This window comes from Talpa occidentalis, unplaced genomic scaffold (genome assembly GCF_014898055.3).
Source record: "Talpa occidentalis isolate TD23 unplaced genomic scaffold, MPIMG_talOcc4v2.1 talOcc4.8, whole genome shotgun sequence".
In the NCBI taxonomy this organism is placed as follows: Eukaryota; Metazoa; Chordata; class Mammalia; order Eulipotyphla; family Talpidae; genus Talpa; species Talpa occidentalis.
Genome location: NW_023605194.1, coordinates 103,792,842 through 103,813,427, shown reverse-complemented (window position 1 = coordinate 103,813,427; position 20,586 = coordinate 103,792,842). Strand labels below are relative to the sequence as shown.

The 20,586-nt window shown below is 38.9% G+C and overlaps 1 long non-coding RNA gene across 1 annotated transcript in view; it reads left to right on the top strand.

Moving 5' to 3' along the window:
- The first annotated feature begins 205 nt into the window (after positions 1-205).
- Positions 206-20,586, top strand: part of LOC119234848 (uncharacterized) — a 42,027-nt gene continuing 21,646 nt past the window's right edge. Inside the window, exons 1-2 of the long non-coding RNA XR_005122685.1 lie at positions 206-265; positions 6,759-6,919. This is a non-coding gene — a long non-coding RNA (uncharacterized LOC119234848). The remainder of the gene's footprint in view (positions 266-6,758; positions 6,920-20,586) is intronic.

Sequence of the window (20,586 nt, the reverse complement as noted above, 5' to 3'; positions counted from 1 at the left end):
AGAGGGAACAGCCTGTGTGAAGTCCAAGGCAGGGGGTGCAGTTGTGCCTATGGAGCAGAGTGGGCAAGGGGAGGGACTATGGTGAAGAGTCAGGTTAAATGTCACTGAAAGTACATCAGTGTTTTTCTAGAAGGAAATGCAATGTTTGATTACAGTAGTGGTGTGATATAAATTGCTTTTTTTTTTCTTTTAATGCATGTTATGTGTGGAAATGATCACAGGACCATCTTGCCTGCCTGTTGAGAAGGCATCAGGAAGACCAAAGGTAAGTCAGAGGCTGGTTAAGAGGCGCTTATCCAGGTGAGAGATGCTGGTGGCCCCAAGGGGCATTTAACTCATTCAACATGGGGGTGATCAGAGTGGTTGGATTTTGGATGTTTTCTGTAGGAAGACTCATCCAGGATTTCTGGCAGATTTATATAGGATATGAGAGGAGACAAATACTTCAGTTTCATGGGAAAGTAGTCTGAGGGGAAACAAAAGGTTTTTACATTGAAAATCTTATATAGTTTTGTTGGTGCAAAGTATATTCTTTCAAGCAAACTGAACATAAAGCAATGACATGAGAAATAAATGAAAGTGTTGCCACACTGGGGCCGGGAGTATTAGGAAGGCAAGTCTCCACAGGAAGCCTGTATTACCAGGAGCTGCGTTCTGCTAGCCCTGACCTTGGCAGGATACCCCATTGTGGGCGCTGTCAGTTCAGCTCATTCCCACCAACCAAAGTTGAAGTGGCATTTATGATTTCTTTAATTGAGATCTGCTGGCTTTTGACCTTGGGATTTCCAAATTTGTGACTTATTCTTCCTCGCAATCTTCGCCAGCCTATCCTAAAGAAGAATTTCATATTGCTGTCAGAGAAAATTACTGCCAGTTCTTTCATCTGTCAAAATCCTGTCATTTCTGCCGTGTGACCCATTGTGACTCAGGAGATGGAGAGAGGCTTTGATTTTATTGTCACTTTCTTTTCTTTTAACTCTCTGGAGCAACCTCCTCTCTGCTTCTCTGCATGTCACACGGGTATTGTTACATAATTGCTTGAGTGCTGAATGTGAGATGTTTTATCCTCTTCAGGTCCCATTTGTCAAAAAGGGAATTCTGCAACAAAACTTTCTGAATCCCTGAAGGTTTTGTTTGGCATGCTGATAAATGATGGGCTATTCTAAATGCTTATTTAAAGTACACAGTACATACTTACAAACATACATAAACACAAGCAAATAAATAAATGTTGATTGAGTGATGAATGGCAAACTGTATTCTCTGGGACCATAACAAAACTGCTTGACCAAGGCAAGGGGATGGAATATAAAACCCCAGACTTTGGTGAATATACTCTTTTGCAGTATCTTTGTATTTGACACTTTTTGATTTTTTTTATAAAGTCAATGTCTTGTGCCTCCTTTGAGAACCAAGAAGCTCATTCTCAAATCTATCAAGAAAGGATCATTGGCTTATTTTCACCCGTGTTAGTTATCTCATTCACTTCACATGTGTTAAAATATTGTAATTATCAGGGTGTAACATCATCCCAATAGTATCAGGAAAAGAAAGGCTAATTTCCTTTACCCCAGGCAAAGTCATTTATCTTCACACCTGAGTATGACACTATTGCCCTGCACACAAAATGCTATTTCATTAGTGTGTAAATCCTGCTTCACCTGTCATTTGGTGTTTGCCTTTCTCCATCCCACTTCAGAGAGCTTTTTCTTACATAAATTAATAGAACACATTCTAATTTGTGACCAAATATGCTTATAACAATGCATATGCTGCTGTTCCTTAATACTCTTCCTTTTTTTTATATGTATATTAATTCAATATTTATCCAGTAAATAAAGAAAAAAGAATGTCCAGTTATTATAAAGTACACTGGTTCCAAAGCCAGGGCAGCTGAGTCTGAGTCCTGACTGTCTCCTTATTTGCTGTAAAGCATTCTATTAGATATAATCTCCTTGCATCAGTTTTCTCCTCTGAAAATGTGGATGAAGTGATATAGCTTAGTGATTTTTATATGATGATGAAATCAACACATATCCAATGCTTGGAACAATGCTTCACATATAGTATTAGTTCTTTATAATTCATCAGCATATCATCTATATGACGAATAATGTTAAATTGCTCAGAAGCTCTATTGAGGAGTTATCTTGTGCTCTTGAAATTTTATTTGCAAATTTATGCTTTGTAAGTCAGAGCAAAAAGATCTAGCCTCCTAATTTGCTGTTAATTTGACAGAAAATGCTTTGTAGTGAAGAGTTTAAATTAGATTGAATACTAGTTCTTTGGTGCATATTTAATGAGCATCTCTGTAAGTTTCCATTTCCTACTTTATAAAATGAGATTTTATATCTGACTCAAAGAATTGACGATGGGACTCCCCAGCCTTCTTAGTCAGGACAAATGTAGAAAATAACAATGTTAAGTAACTCCCTTGGGTCTGAAGGCCAGGTCACCTCAACCGTAGTCCTGTAAGTTTCTCCACTTGCCACATTGGGGCTCCCTCCTCAGCACCCCAGGGAGCAATTCCTTCCTTGGAACACACACATGGGGTCCATGTTTGCCAGAGCGACTGGCACAAGGAAAACACCATGTTAGTTGCGCTTGGCTCGCTCACATTAACGAGACTTGGCTATGTCTGGGTGAAACGACTCTTCCAAAGTCTGAAGGGTGTTTGCTGTGTGTAACTTTGGTCATTCTTGTGTGGCTTTATCACACCCTCATCCATTTTTCATTTTCCGCGGGCTAGGAAACTCAGTACAATGTAAACACAAATGATATTGAATACAAATAATCTTTCAAGTGTTTGAAATGATGTTCACAATGCTGATAAAGCGAACTGTGGAGCTCTTCCCTCGGGAAAATATAGGAAACCAGTGACAATAAGAAGCAACAATCACAAGGAACAAAGGAAACCTTCTTGCTATTTCTCCCTTGTTGTTTGAGAATGTCATCTGGGTCTGGTTCTTCTCTCTCATGCTGGAGACCAGCTTCATACTTTCTCTGGACACTGTCTTCATGAAAAGAACTTCAGTCACTTTATTCTCCAGAACAGGCTCCATTTAAGCCATGAAAACCGCTAGTTGGTGCAGCAATGGCCAGCTGAGTGGATTTAGTCGATGGTTTCCTCTCACAGCCTGGCCCCGGCAGGAAGCCTGCAGTGGGAAGGGGCTACTGTTGCTTTGTCTCTTGACTCATCCTGGGACTGGTATTTTCTCTCTTGGAACTCTTCGAGATGTTGTCCCTACCTCCCACGACTAAGAGCTGGTCACTTACAACTTCTTACACAGCTCCCAGATGGACAGATTTTAGCATCTTGGGTATCTTTTCAAGAGGTCGTTCTGACTCTCCAGGTGATCCTTGGACACCCAGCGTCAGACAACTCCTCCCATCCTGCTAAGCCGGGCTCCTAGTTGCACTGAAAACACAATAGTAAAGTTGTTATCAGTGCCAGCGCTGGTTTCCAGCAAAACATAACCCCAACTCTGCTGTAAGAAGGCATTACAGGCAGCTTGTGACCATTGAGATTCCTGGGGTATAAGCCGTCAGTTCACTCTGTCTTTCAAACGCAGGGAACCTATATCAAGTTCCTTGGGGATCAGTTGAACCTTCTCACTAGCAGATACCTTTCAGACTCTTCATTCATTCTTGACTGGGTTTGTGTGTTGTGGAGGCGGGGATTACATAGCACAGCTCTCCCCAGAGAGCTTCGCCAGCCTTCAACTTTCCTAACACTTCAATTTCAAGCCTTTTATATTTTCTGTGAGTGCCTTAATGTTATGAAAACATTCTGGAACCCTCTTTGCATGTTCTGATGGCTGGCTAGTACTGACGACACTAAGACTGGCTAATCTTAAGTCCACTCCTAAAACTAATCAGAATTACTGGCTATATTTAGAAAATTTAATTATCTAGATACGTGACTTCATGCAGGTGAGACATAATTTAATATCAAGAAAACGTCCTTTTTAAAAATCATGGTTCATATAGAAATGTCTAGGGCTGATACTATAATTTAGATGAATTCATCAATTGAATTAAATCATTAGCCAATAGAGTTTCAAATTATGCTGGAGAAGATAATTACACTTTGGATGATGTGAGTTGGAAATGATGTTTACAATTTTAGCAGACAAGACTGGAATTCAAGGCAACCCTGATAGGATATTAGAGCACAGATAAATGATTATTCCTGTTTCCTTAATTCTGGGAGGTTTGCCAGATTCCTACTGATTATGCTGCAACCAGGACATCCTGGTGCCTTGGTTGCCCAGCAACCATTCTCCTCCCATTTTTTTTCTCTCGCAGAGGTGCAGAACACAGTGTCGTATGGGATTGAAGTCAGCAGATAAGACATTCAGTCTCATTTTATCAGCCAGGGCTTGCTTGGTATGGACACAGACACAAATTTAATGTCAGACAAATTCAAATTCAAATATGACCTTGGAAAACATAATTAACCTCTCTAAGTTTGCTTTAAAGCTGAATGTTGTATATTAGTCACATATCTAAGTCTTCTAAATGGAATTGCCCCATTCACTGTTCACTGCTTAGGAGGGCAGCTCTTAAGACATTCTTTAAATGGAGATAGCTGCTCATCACACAGAGGTCAGCTGGCATGTTCCCTAGGAGAGAGCAACCAAAGTTTTGCCAACAATCCAGAGAGGTGTTCTGGAAAGCCCTCTGCCAAAGGAAGGCGATGGCAGTTAGCCAGTTAGTTGGTTCATTTTTCATTCAAAAATTAGTTAAGACTTCAATAGTAAAGGTAAACATGATCACAGCAGTCATATAGCTTAGAGTCAAATGGGTGTGTTGTAAATAGGAAATAGACAAGATGTTTACAGGCTGTGATTATTGCTAGGATAGAAGCAGAAAGGGACAAAGGTGATTGATTAAAAAATAATAATAACAAGAGGAGACCTAACGTAGGTTGAAGGAATCCTCTTGAAAATGGGGCAGTTGCAAGATGAGACTCCAAGAGGTCAGCAAAGAAGAAATCTTAGGCTGGGAAAGAAAGTGGAATGGATCAAAGGCATTAAAGCATGAGGTAGGGATGGGGTTTCCTTTAGGGACTCAAATTGGGCAGAGCATGGGAGGGAAATGTGAGGCATAGTGGTGTTAGCTGGGTGAAGGGTCCCCAAATCCCTTTTTAGGGTGGTGCTCAGGCATCTCAGATTTATAAAGGCCTGATCTGAGATCTTCCAGTGACAGTACTATGCAAATCAGGGGAAATTCTCTACTATTCTTTTTCTTTCCAAGGCAATTCACATTAAATGTGCTAAGAAGCAAGGATGTCAGCTTGAAATGCAAAGCACATGAACACAAAAAGGAATCCTCAATTTCTAAGAGCAGAGACCATTCATGGTTAAGTCTCAGCACAGCATGGGGCATGTACAGCAAGTGCCCCATAAACATGCGTACAGATCATAGGACATGGATTAAGGAATGGTCCGGTCACAAAAGAAAGGTGGAACAATGAGCCCTTCATTAAATCCACTCCCAAAGCATAATTAATTATTGTTTAAAATATTCCCCAAAAGCCAGGACAAAAGGTACTGTGAAAATCATAACTACATTGTTATAAAGTCTACAGACTCCTTCCATAAATATGTATCTGGTCGCTTCATTTTCATGTCTTCATTCGCGTCGTTAAAATATTTATTTTTTCATTGTTATTGTCAAACTTATTTATAATAAGCAAAATATGAGAGTTTATCATTGTTTGTAAAAGGGAAGAAGAACTGCCTGTGAACCAGGACTCTATCATTAATGCTGTGACCTCTAAAACACAGAGGATTTTCTCATGACAAATTAGAATGCGTATCATTTGGAGAAGGCAAATAAAATTGTGCTGTTACAGATTACAGTATAAAGAGTCCATTAGCTTCTAGAGAAGGATGGATTTTTTTCCCCAGTAGTTGCAGGTAGAGAATATTTTCAAAGCTTTTTTCTTTTGACCTAGAGCCCCACCTCACATCCTACCACCAGTTCTAATTGAGTTCACAACCATAACTAATGTACTGAGTGTGTAGATTGTTTTGAAATTCTCCTGACAACAACATATGTTAATACTCATATTTTAAATTTAAAATCATGGCCAATTTTAATTTTTTCCAAAGCAAAAGATCATAATCACTGAATAAAAGAAAAGAAAAACATTTATCACCCCACTTACCAAGTGATAAGTACAGTATCATTTTTGTGTGTTTCAGATCTTCTATTTATTACTATGAATACATATTTCATATTTTTACATAAAGCCAAACAATCAGAAATGAAATGACTATATCATAACTAATTTTACTAGGCTCCCTTGATTGGAATCGGATGTGATTCCATTAGGTAAGTGCAGAACATTCTGTGGAAAGATTTGTTAGGACAGGATTGTAAAGTCCATTGACTCTGGGGTAAGATATTCCACTTTAACTTATAAAAGGGAGTCATTTGAAGGTTTCTGTGTGAGGAAATAAAATGAAAATCATGACATCTGCTATGCACATATACATGGTCTATATTTATTAAAAATCTAAGAACTACAATTAGAAAAGAGAATTAGATTCTTTTGTAAAATCCTCCTACACATAAAACCTATGGTGTGAACAGAATTGTTCCCTGAGACACCAATTTTACTTGGTTCTTGCTGCTGTAGACAAATCAGAGGGTGAGTTCCTATTGGAAAGTTCCTTTTCTCTTGCCATATGCCCCATATTTAGGGACTCGTGTGATAGAAATGTATTTGACTTCTTCTTCTATTTCAGAACTCACCATGCCAAAGTCATTCTGTGTGTGAGATTGGAGTCCCTTCTAGGCTCTGTCTTTTGGAAACAGTGTCACATCCTCTACTCTCTCGAGCTGTGACCTTTCTGAGTGGGCTCTGCCCCTGCTGAGGAGACCTGAAGTTGTCCAGCTGTTTCAGTGAGTAAGTTTGTCTAATTCTCAAGAGGTAAAGTATTTATAAGACCACTTGGCCTTGCATCTAAAACCACATTCTCCAGTCAACTGTGTCAGTCACGAAGCTGACCTTTCACTCTCTGTGCTGATAATTTCCGCCTACCTCTCAAATGGTTTTGAAATAATGAGGCGAAAAAAAGAGTGATTTGCCTCTTCCCACAATAGAGCGTAAAGGTGATATGAGACAAAAAGTAAAAAATACCTAGATTTTTAAAAATTAATTAATTTTTTTATACAAGCACTGGGTACAGTCGGAAGTGCGGGAGGGTGAAAGAATTCACCAGAGCCAGAGCAGGGAGCAGAACAGGACGACTGATGAAATACACTGCTGAGGGGAGCAGCGGGCACAGCAGGAGACGTCTGCATGCCTTGTGGGACCCTTGCCAGGGGCTGGGGATCGAACCGGCACTGCAGAGGCTGCTGGCAGCTTCGCAGCCCAGCGCTCAACCGCTGCGCCACCAGGGAGACCCTAGATGGTTTTTTTTTCTAATTTTTGTTTCAAAAAGTCTGACCTCTGGAGGACATTGCACAAGTACAGGGGAGGGAATCCCACCACTTTGAAGAAGGTACGTGAAGTTCCCTAAGTCTGAGGTAGAATCGCCGTCTGTCAGGCTTTTGGTGTCCTAGTCTGTGCCCGGCTCTCTTGCCACATCTGGTATTGGTAGTTTAATTAGCGAGACCTGGAGGAAGGAGTGTAGGTGCATCTCATAAAGCAAACATGCGGCTGAGTCCTAGCTCCGCAGAATCCAATGCCCAGATCTGGTGGGAAAGATGCTGAGGGCCTGGATTTAGTGTGGAAGGACAAGTCATGTAAGTTTTCCTGGTATGGTCCTGGTTTACTTGATGTTAATCTGTAATACTTTTTAAGTGCACTCCCTTTCATAACCAAGGGTAATATTTTGGAAACTTAATTATATAGTTAAAACCTTTAAGACACCAGTCAGGGTTGTGTAGTAGGATTCTAGTAGTGAACAGCCTGGGCAATGGTGAATGGATTAGAATCTGTCAACTGCATCACTGAAGTGCGAATCTTCATCTTTCCAGCCTGGCAGGTAGGTCATATTTTAAATTCTTCCACAATATCATGGAGAGATTTCCCATGAGCACCCACAGGTTCAGTAAAACCCAGGAATGCCTAGTGTTTAGGACTAAATGTTTGTGTCCCTCCAAATTCATGTGTTGAAATTCTTTTTTTAAAAAAGATTTATTTATTTATGCATACAAGAACTGGGGTGTCAGCCAGAGGTGGTGAGGAGTGAGAGGATTTGCCAGAGAGAGCAGAACAGGCAGATCTACGGGAATATACTGCTGCGGGGAGCAGCAGGAGGAGACAGGAGAGGTCTGCTGTGCCTTGTGGGTCAGTTCCCTGGCTGACCTGGGATTGAGCTCATGCTGCAGTGCCTGGGGATAGCCTGATAGCACTCTGTCTTTAACCCCTGCACCACCAGGGAGGCCCTCATGTGTTGAAATTCTAACAACAATTATTGATGCTAAGAGATGGGGTCTTTTGTGGAGTGCTTAAATCATAAAGTTGGCTCCCTCATGAGTGAGATTAATTCCCTTAACAGAAGAGACACAGAGCTGGCTACCTCTCTCCTCTCTTCATTATGAGGAAATAAGAACATGGTGGCTGTAAAGCAGGACAAAGATTCTCATCAGAATCAGCCTTGTGCACTGATTTGGACTCCCAGGCTCCAGAACTGTGAGAAATGCTTGTTAGTTAAACCATCCAGTCTGCTGTATTTTGTTACAGTGACCAGAACTGATCAAGGTACCTAGGCATTTTATATGGAAGAAATCACGTTCAACTACTTAATCATCGCTGCTTCCTTAAGTGCTACTCTCCCTGTTCCTTGCTCTTTCGCCACACTGCTCTCCTTGATGTTCCTTGTTCCTTGAACTTGTCAGTCAGGCCCCTATGTTGGACTTCCCTGTTGATGTTTCCTCTTCTTGGCATGGTCTTTCCTTACACATTTGCCTCATTGCTTTCTCACCTAAGACACTTCTCCGCTCAGATATCACCTTGATACTGAGTTTCCCAGAGTAACTCCAGGAAGAAGCATCCCACCGCCCCTTCCCTTGTCTTTGTATGACCTTGTCCCTTACTGTGTTTTATTTTTCTCTGCATCATTTTTAATAATTATTGGTATACACTATCTTTGCTTGTCTAGCTGATTTTTCACTATTTTCTCTCCCTATAAGGTAAGCTCCAAGAGGTTAGGGACTTGTTTTCCTGGATATAGCCCCAGCTTCTTCAACAGCATTTGGCACATAGTTGGCACTTGATAAATATATGATCGGTTAAAGAAAAAAAATAGCCAAGAATGGAAATTATTGGCTAAACATGGAAACTTGATTGTTAAATAGAATGGGAAATGGGGCTTTGATTTTCATATTTAATTGCCCAGAACATATATATATATATACATATATATATATTTAATCTAAATTCATAGAGTTCCAAATGAAGCAGGCAATTGTCTAGTTGGATGTTTCTTTGAAAAATGTAGTTGGATTATTTAAATCTTACATGAAAATTGTAAGATCGTGATTGCCCGATTTGGCTATTTCCATACATTCTGTTAATAAAAAATTTTCCAAAGTTCTTCCATAATTTCTGATGTCTAATGGTAAGAAGAGAAAGAATTAACAGCAAATGAACAATTGTATTTATTGCATACTTCCTATAGGCTATTATACAGGCAGAACACTCTGTTCTAACTATATATCTGTCTAATCATCTATCTACCTATCTATTCGATCACACACCATATACCACGCATGTAAAAATTCGTCTAAAAATTTAGAGAACTGAGAAAAGATATTTTTACATGAATTATTCAGTTTTGCCTCAGGTTGACTATACTTTCTGGTAAGATAAGATTTTTGAATTCAATTAAGAGTGGTTTAAAATAGCACCTAAATGCAGTCCCTTAAAAGTACTAATATCATATGTTTTGCTAAGCATAATGATAAATCTGTCATCTTAATCTGCCTTTCTCTATCATTAATTATAATGCAGCTATTAGGTTAACAATGATGTTGCTAAATAAGGTACACTAATTTTACATTAGGATTAAATGTTAAGGAAAATTACATCTTCCTTGAAGAAAATTATTGAAGTATAAATATAGTATAATAGTGTCTGACAATACTTTTCAGAGAACGTCAGGGAACTCTTTTTTAAATAGAAAGAGGGGACTGAGGACATATGTACTGAATAATCCAGTACATTATAATAAGTAAATAAAATAAAAAATAGCATTATGGAATATAGAGAACTTGGAGTAATAAAATAGTTACCATGGGACCTCGAGAGGTCACACAGTTAAGAATTCTGGCATATTAAAATTTCCATTTAAGTCCATAAATCACTGGAGAATTCAAACACTTAAGATATGTCAGACGGAGAGAGCTGAGTGTAAAAGCAACGACACTTTAAGCAGTCTCTCTCGTTTAGATCCCCTCTACTGCCTTAACATAGAAGTGAAAATATTTATTTGGATAACTGCTGGAATTTGGAAATGAATTTGTTTGCAAAATGTCAGTAACTTTGATCTAAATCAAGGGTCAGCAAACTAAGGGGCCAGATAATTTTAGGCTCCTTTTGCCAGATGGTTTCTGTCACAACTTCTCATCTCTCCTATTACAGAGAAAAAGCAGTCTCACACACTGTGTAATCAAATGGGTGCGGCTGTGTTCCAATAAACTCTGATTGTAAAAAAAAAGGGTGGCTGGCCACATCTGGCCCACACCATAGTTTGCTGAGCACAAAGTTGGGTAAAAGGAGGCAGTTGTATGGTGGACTTTTTGTGCTAAATCTAATGTGGTCTGTACAGATGTTGATTTATAATGATGCACATCTAAATCTTACATAATGTTGTAATGCAACATTACCTCAATGAAAAGATATTGTAAAGAAAGAGTGACTAGTGCCTTTAAAGACTTGCAGTTAATTCTTAGGTGCAACTCTTTCTTGGTAGTGTTCATGTGAGCTATTCTTGTTTTTGATTCTTAAAATGAATTCTGAATAAGTTGAATAAGGTAATCTCTTCCTTAATTCATATGTTCTTGTTTTGATGTGCAGCTTGTGAAATTAGACAGATATTTATCTGTTACTTACTGCAGGTCAGCCACTGCTCTAAGTGCTGTAACACCCCCTCATGATAAAAGAATCAGTGACAATTAGTCTTTTGGTGGGGATCATAACATAGCATATGCAGATGTGGAATTATGATACTATATATACACTTGAGACTTACATAATGATATAAACCAACACATTTCAATACTTTTAAGGAAAAGAATTGATTAAATAGAAAAAAATCTTAGTTTTCTAAAGGTGATTTTTCAATCAAAAAATAAATCATTCATGTAATTAAAAACAAAATAAAAAATTTCTGATTCATGCTACTTATATCCCAGTGGGGAAGGGAGGTGAAGAGAAGGATAATAAAAATAAGCATAATAAACAAATTGCATATAACTTTAGTAGGTGATACTTTGGAAACATAAACTTGGGACAAGGTAAAGATGATAAAATGGAATAGAACATGAGTGGTATTTTATTATATTACCTGGAGAGAACAAGATAGCTGTCTTTGTGGGTAAATTTTAGCAGAAGATCAAGGTGATGGCCAGGTAGCTATCTGGAAAGAGCATCCTAGTTCAGGAAAGGCTAGAGCAAAGGCCTGTTACTACCTGAACTGGGAAGAGACAGGGACTAATGTGGCTGGACAGGGTGATCAGTGAGAGAGGACAGTGGAGGACGTGAATGAAGAGTTAGATCCTGGAGTAAAAGCAGGAGGAGGGTGTAGAAAGACATTGTAAGGCCTCTTCTTTGGCTTTGAAAGGAATGAGGCCCTCTGCAGAATTCTAAGTGATGATTGACATCACTACTTTATATCATTAAAGGGGTTTTTATGGTATAAGATCTTAAACTGGAAGAAAATATGATAGAGGGTAAAGGTTGAGAATGATGAGCAGTGTCACTGAACTGAAATATCACAACATATTTATTTTCTACTCTTTGGGTTGAAGAAGTTCACACTAGCTTTTCCCCAGAAATAGGACTCTCCATTTCTCAGAAACTACCGGGAAAGAACTCCCCACCTTTTCATGGGAATAGACTTTACTGCAAAAAAAAAATCAAATGCTCTCCTTATCTTGTCATAGCAGATCTGAGTGTGACCAAAAGTTTGTCTGATGATTTACCACCTCTCAGCCTCAGTCATCACAGGCCCACATTTTTAAACCATACAAAACACTATCTTTGTGAAATGTATTCAGTAGCAGGTTCCAGGATCCACATTCCTCATTTATGTATATCATTTTATTTAATTTGTGCTTCCTGGTAATATTAAGTAATCAGAGTTCATAGTCGTGAGAAAATTCTCCCTTGAAGGCCAATTCATTTGTAATGAAAACCACATTTTGAGCAGTGAAAGAGTACAGCTGGTTAGATTGGTAAGGCATTTCCATCTTCTTGAGTGCATTTCAGCCTTCTCAATATTGCATATTCATATTCATTTCATCTAAAAATATTACATATTCATATGAGACAATGCTTTCTGAATTCATGCTTAATGAAACATGAAGTCAATGATATGCAAATATCCACTTACTCCTTTGCTTCTATCTGGGAAGTTGTTAGCAAGAAAACTCTTCTGTTCATTAGAGAGTTGATCAAATGCACTGGTTAGTTATTAACATTTCTCTGATCAGATGAAGCTCTTCAGATGAAAGAATTGCAAAACTAACAGATTGGAAGAACTAAGCCTAGAAATTCCAGAAAAAGAACACTGTAAAATACAGAAAAAACTGATTTTAAGCAGATCCAAATTACCTGATCATTGTTAGTTTTCATATCACCAGTACATACTCGAGACCTGCCTGTAGGCTTGTTTGATGGTGGCATTTAGGAATCTTTACTTTGTGTAACTTCCTTAATCAACATGGTATTCATGTGTTTTTATAGAAAATCTACACTTCTCTTACTTTGGTGTACCCTCTCAATAAATGTACTCTGGGACAGAACTAACTTAATTCTATATAGAATTATCAAAAGGCATTTTGTTAGGGCTTTCTTTTTGCTAGAAGTTTCAGCAAAATCATGTTTAGTAAGAAAGCCATAAGCAATCTGTAACTTCATCACTAATTAAAACTTAGCTCTTTTTCCCAGGATCCTATTTCCCCCCCATATTTATTCATAGTTTTACTTTTATCTGGTGATTCTTTATTACTATATTGAAAAATATAAATGATAAGGCATTTAAACTAAGATTTATTTTATTATTATTATTATTTTTTAAAGATTTATTTATGAATACGAGAACTGGAGTACAGGCCAGAGGTGCGGGGCAGGGGGCAGGGGGAGGTATGTGTGTGAGAGGATTCACCAGAGACAGAGTGGGGAGCAGAACAGACACGCTGACTGAAATACACTGCTGAGGGGTACAGCGGGTGAGACAGGAAAGGTCTGCTGCACCATGTGGGTCAGCTCCCTGGCCAGGAATCGAACTCATGCTGCAGTGGTTGGCGATACCTTGATAGCACTGAGACTTTAACCCCTGTGCCATCAGGGAGGCCCCCTATTGCTCTCTTCTTGGTCATGTATCTAATCAAATGCTTCTATCCTCACTCTGCAATTGTATTAGCTGGGCTCAGCAGGAATTAGCTAGCACATGCAAGCTGGGGAAACATTTAATAAAGACAATTTTAAAAGCTGTGATCAGGGATGAGGAAAAGCACTAGGGAAGATGTCCATTCCAGAGCTGGTCACAGTAAGAGTCATTATTAGTGTGACTCTTGAAGGGGCAAACAGAGGGAGCCATTACTGGGGAAGGGTGGACTGTACTTCCTACTCTATAGGAAGGGTGGTCTCTCAATGGGAGCTGTGTCCTTTGGTTTACAGAGTCAACCCACTCTAGAGAGCCCCCCCACTAGAGGGAACCAAGGAAGTAAATGCCAGGACTTCATGACTCTGGAGCTCTTCCCAGAGTCGTTACTTGTTGAATTCCTCCAGAAACTAGGAAACATGAGAGACTGATGACTTATTCTTTTCAGTTCTACCTCCTAGGACACAGAGGAAAGTGGAGAGTAGAGAATGGGTCTCAAGAGGGTAGAGGGCATGTTCAACATAGTCCCCAAAATGGAGTCCAATGTCTAATTGGACAAGGACAGAAGCATTCAAGAAAGCTTGATGGTTCACTGAAGGTGGCTTGAAGGTATTTCTATTGAGGAATACTATGGAATTCTATGAGGAATACTATGGGGAAAAGGCCATTCTTTTTTTTTTTTTTTTTTTTTTGGGTAAGAGAAAGCATATTTTTTCTCTTACTGAAGTTACTTTGCATTAGAACATTCTATGTCTCAGGTGTGCAGCATACAAATCAATAATCTGTATATCCTATATTAAGTTCACCACTCAAAGTCTAATTTCATCCTTCACCATACAGTGGACTCCTATTGTTTGATTTAACCCTCCCAAGTTACTCTAGTGACTTGTATAAATTAATTTGCTGCAATGATGGGAGTCATGTGTCTTGCGTCATCATCCAGTGATTCATGCCATTTCTTAGAAAACCATTCCCACCCATCCCTTACCTTCTGGGAACCATTAATTGGTCTTGTAGTCTAAAAATTTGTTTTATTTAGTTCATCCATTTATTTGCTTTTTCTATGTACCACCTGTGAGTGAAATTATATGGTGTTTGTCTTTATTCATCTGACTTATTTCAGATGGAAACCCTCTAGTTTCCTCCATGTTGTTTCAAATGTGAGATTTCATCATTTTATAGCTGAGGAGTGTTGTACTGTATATCTAGACCATATTTCTTTGTCTAATCGGTGGCCAATGGGCACTTAGGTAGGAAAAACACTTTCCTATGTTTTCTTGTTTTCTACCTGTTTTCTACACTTGTTTTCTACTCCTGCTATTTTCATTCCTTGGTAAATCTGATTACAGTACTTTGTTAAGGAGTTTAAGATTAAGCTTCAGCAAATAATGTGGTTCTAAAACTATAGTGAATGTATTTGTTTCTGCTGATTCAGTAAAGTCAAAAGTCATTTCATAATCTTGCTGGGCTGTCTGAGCAACATTAAAAACACACATTGTAGAAACTGTTGGGAGGAGTTTTGTGAGTTTTGTGTTATGTGATTTTTTCCCACAATAAGAAAAAAAATACATGTTGGATTCATGTATATCAGATAGAGTGTCCTGTTCAACAGATTGCTTTTAATAGAAAACTGTGTATATGGTTGATCTCACTTGTTTTCAGCCTGTTCTGAAGCATTCACACTCAACATGTTGATTGGCACCAGACACAGTTGTTCTAAAACTCTGGTAACTTGTATAAATTAATTTGCAGCAATGATGGGAATTGTGTATCTTGCTTCATCATCCAATGATTCATGCCATTTCTTATAAAACCGTTCATTACTTTTCTGATAACTTGGGCCAAGCTCCTTCAAGGAAAAGCCAATTTCTCTACCAAAGAAGTAAACTCTAACAGAGTATTGTAATCAGATTTGCCCAAGAGATGAAGAGAAAAGGAAGTAGTTGCTAATAGGATTTCCCAACAATTTCAGAGAAAGACAAGAAATACCTCCTGTGATGGGCCATCTAAGTGAGACCGATGCTCAAAATAGTGGACATGTAAAGCCAGAGGTTGGGGGGAAAGTTCTCTTTTATGAGAAATTTGTCTTCTTCTAGGTTCTCAAGTGGTGGCCTGGGAATAGCGTGCACTCGTGGCCATAAATTTCAACCAGCTTGTTGCTATTTTGCCTGGTTACTAACAATTTAGACAAGTGCAGGAATCACTAATAGCAATTCAGTACTTTTCCTGTTTGGATTTTCTTTTGTTCTTTGATAACCTGACTCATTCCTACATTTTAGCACTTACATAAGATCATTTTCCACTCTGATCCTTTTAATAATTCCATGTTAATATGTGATATGGAAGTAAGTAGGTGATTAGTGCCTATTGAACTTTGCCCCTGCTTATTTTTAAGAGTGTATTTTCTAGTATAATACTAAAAAAGAAGAGCATAGTCTGTGAAGCCTGTTTTGCTCCCATTAAGGAAGTAGTCATGGACAATAGCATCTGTGGTAGCTGAGCAGAGTACAGTCTGTGTAATGCAAAATGAGTTCCCAAATTTGGGGTCACATGATTCAAGCATCTGTACCTTTGGCTTTCCTTCCTCTAATCAGTCTACTAAATATGAGCAAGCTGCATATATTTTCCTTAAGATAAGGTATACTTGCTTTGAAATATGCAAAAGAACAAGGAAGACAAATTCAGGGTATGCTCTTGCTTTCAGTCTGGCACACAGATGATAAGATTTCACTGTTTTCATGAATGTAAAACATCAGTTCTTTTCTTGGTTATGGGAATAGATAGGCATGTAATTCTTATTTCTACAAAACTATTCTGTAATAATACCCACCATAAATCACTATAATAAATAGCTCATCAAACTCAAATGAAAGTAACCTCATTGTTGGAATATATCATTCCTGGTATGCCTTAGATAAAGGGTGACTTATGGTTGGGATGGGGGTGCTAGTAGGTAGCAAAGACGTACGAGATATATAGAATACCCAACTCTTCTATTGTGAGCGCTCAAAGACATTGAAGATTTCAAGGGTTACAGAGATCTTGCAGTATCAGTGTGGAAAGATGGAAGAATGAAGGGGTTGGGATCAAGAGAGGTAAGAATGTTTCTGTTTTTTTTTTTTTTAGTGATCTATCAAATATTATTTTTGGTGAATTGATTAGGTCATGGAAGGAAATGTATTACACAAATGCATTACACTTACAGATGTATACTATATATCATAATCAGAGCTATTATTTTAGTGTTTCATGCAAATAAGAAAATGAAACTCAGAAATTATGAATTTACATCCTATCATTCAATATTTGTCTGGCTAATTAGGCTAAATTAGAATAGTTGATCTTTTCAATTGCTCTTTGGCTGTCATCAATTAGTGTTTATGCTTAGAATGAACAGAGAGATGATTTAAGGGGCTCTGGGTGATTAAAAAGAATGGCCAAAGCAGAGGGATGACAGAGATGTCCAGATCCCAGGTCGAAGCAGAGCAGAAGGGACCAGACTGGAGAAGGGAACACATGTTGAAGCCCCCCTGTTCTCATTCAAGGTTGTGCACGGCAGAGTGGCTGGAAAGGTCATGAACTTACTCTCTCAAGTTCTTGTTATGGACTCTTATATTAGATCCTTTATAATTCTATCTCATCCATCCACCTAATAGCTGAGAAGTGAAAAACCCAAGCTCAAAATGTTTAAGTAATAGGCATGAAATCCTGCAGCTTGAACACCATGAGAGTGGTACTGACATTTTGTTGGGTCTGGCCCTGATGCTTCCTTCTACTTAATAATGTCTGTTCAAGATAAAACAAAGAATGGATGTTAGGTTTTTACATCCTCAATGTCAATTCCAACAGGGTCCAATAGCAGTTTACTAGAGGAGGGAAAGAAGAAGGGGGGAAAGAGACAGCGGGGCAGGGAGAAGGACATGCGATAGAGAGAATTCAGAAGAGAGGAAGAAATGCTTACGGTACCCATAACCGAAGGTGGGGCCATCAGTGTCCACTCAGGTTAGACCTGCTTTCTCAAGATGGATTTTCTCCTTGGGCCTTAGTGTGGCAGTTTCTTGTTATTGCCTGTGTCATTCATTTCATTAGAAATGGCAAAGTAGTTATTTTCTACTTATCACTTTCCCCTTACAATCATTAGTTGCAATACTTAAAAAACCTTCTATCATCAATGAGAACATACTATAAAATACTTAAAATACATACTATAAAGTACAACTTACTATAAAATCCTTTTGGAAGGGAGAAACAGAATTATTATGCCTTCAAGGGAATTGGACTCAGAAAACCTTGTTCTTCCCAGATCTTTTAACTAGCTGACCACCCTGACCCCCTGCACTTCAAGTCAGTGTCCATGGCCTCCTGACAAGCCTACATGGGGCTGATGTCTCCCAACTTTGTATTCTTAGAACATGAACCACAGAGTCCTGCGCATTTCCATAAATAGGTCAAGTTTGGAAGCATTGCCAGATACACTAAATTATTGTATGAAATTTATATTGAGCATGTAATTATGAACTTGGCAAAGGCTTACAGAGGAGAAAAGTAAACAGAGTGTTTAATTCCTGATAGCAAGTCTCCTTACATTCTGTGATATATTTATACAAAGGAATCCCCCACTTCGGTGATCACTTCCCACCACGTAGCCACCCAGCCAACATTTTCCCCTTTGCAGTCTAACCTTGAAAGCCACAAATTAGAGTTGGTAATCAAATGTGATTTCTCAACTCTGTTGGAGTCTCCTAAGTTCCAGAAATAGGAATCACAATATACAGAAAATAGGGGAGACCCATTGAAGCGTCTTTTCTGATTTTCTATCAAGCAATGTGCTTGTTCACTCAACTTGTCAGATTGTTTTCCTTAATCAGTGTTTCTATTTGTGGCAAAAGCAAATCAGTGTCAGCACATTGTCAATAGAGCTGTGTTTTTGAATAATTTACTAAGAGCTGCTTGATGAAAGCGGAATCAGTGTCCTCTTTGAAATATATGTGCTAGAAATCCCTTTTGTCATGTAAATTTTTTTTCTAGTTTTATGTATAGCTGATAGTTTTTCTATTAGACACAACTATAATATTTTTGATACCATGTATTTTTTGATATATTGACAAGGTGGGATGGATATTGTTCAACCATTGCTTATGACAATAATAATATTTAAGTACTGAGCCTCCCTGATGGTACAGGAGTTAAAGTCTCAGTGCTATCAAGCTATTGCCAGCCACTGAAACAGGGTTTGATCCCCAGGCAGGGAGCTGACCTACAGGACACAGCAGATCTCTCCTGTCTCACCCGCTGCTCCCCTCAGCAGTGTATTTCAGTGGATCTGCCTGTTCTGCTCCCCACTCAGTCTCTGGTGAAACCTCTTACCCTCCATACCTCTGGCTTGTACCCCAGCTCTTGTATGTATATATAAATAAAATAAATCTTAAGTATTATAAGAATAACAAAATAGACAATAATTTTCTCTCTCGACTTCTATAATTTGCTAACTAATTGTGTGGAAGGGTTCAGTGTGGTGACCATCTTTCTTCATCCCTCTGGCTTTCATCAGATGCCTTGGCCTTTGCACTTCTCTGTCCATGTGTCATTTCTCCCCTTATCATTTGTTTCCTGGCCTTCCTCTAGCAGTTACCAAGTTTTCACCCCCTATCATGTCAAAGGAAATTTCTCAGTTTCCAAAGCTATGTAATCCAATATACTAGCCCTTTACCTCTATGGATATTTCAAACTCAATCAATTTAATGAAAAGGTCAGTCCCTCAATCACATAAACCACATTTCAGATGTTCCACAGACCCAGATCACTAGCAGGTGTCATCATGGACAGGGCTGCTCTGGCCGTACAGGGGATTATCACTACCCCTTTCCTCTCCAACTTGCACTAGCTAGTTGCAGAAAGTGAATTTTCTTGGAGTCACAGATTTCCTTCATTTTTATATTGTTTTTCTTTAGTCTTCCCAAGCATCTAGAAATACATCTTCCACTGTAAAAGATAATCTCTTGCCAATGGTCCATATGGGATTTACAGATGAAATTTTCATTCTCTTGCAAGCAAAATTTCTGGCATTTGTTGTGTTGAAACATCATATGTCTCCCCCTCAGCTTGGAAGCACAGAGCACTAGTCACTTAAACCTTGGAGAAACCAGCCCAATCCTGTTGAGGAGACAGCCCCCATGTTTCTGACTTGGGCAACTGGAAGGTTTTAGTGCCTTGGCTCCTGAAGCATCCTGGCATATTAAAGTTAAGAAATCCAGATGGCCACTGTGGCGAGAGTAGCGGTATTATTTTAGGATGCATCAAGTTATTCTTAGGAATGGAGACTAAGTGGGAGGACACTTAGTAAGTGGGAGAACACCTGCCTTTTGTGGGCTTTGTAGAACAGAACTGACATGATGGGTTCGATTGTATACCTAGTCGATGTTTTAAAAAGTGGTCATAGAGGGCCTCCCTGGTGGCGCAGCGGTTGAGCACTGGGTTGCGAAGCTGCCCGCAGCCTCTGCAGCGCCGGCTCGATCTCCGGCTGCTCCCCGGCCACCGGAGGAGGGTCCCACATGGCGCGCAGACCTCTCCTGCCACCCGCTACTCCACTCAGCAGTGTACTTCGGTCCTTCTGCCTGCTCTGCTCCCCGCTCTGACTGGTGAATTCTCTCACCCTCCCGCGCATCTGACTGTGCCCAGTGCTTGTTTAAATAAATAAAAATAAATCTTAAAAAAAAAGAATTAAAGCAGTGACATAGAATTAAAAAAAAAAGTGGTCATAGAAAGTTAATCCCCAATTTGGTAAAGAATTGCGTTCAATTCAACAGCTAATGACAAAGAGAAATGCTGGTTCTAACATTTTCTGTTTAGGAATTTCCACTTCAGCATTATCACTTGCCCCCTGATAACACCTACTTTGTGTTACTCTAAAGGTTTTTGATTAATGCTAAGTGTTTATTAACTTTCTCATGGTAAGGATTTAATGAGGAAATGATGCTAACTCAGGTGGCAAAGAGAAGTTTTTACATTTACTTCTAAA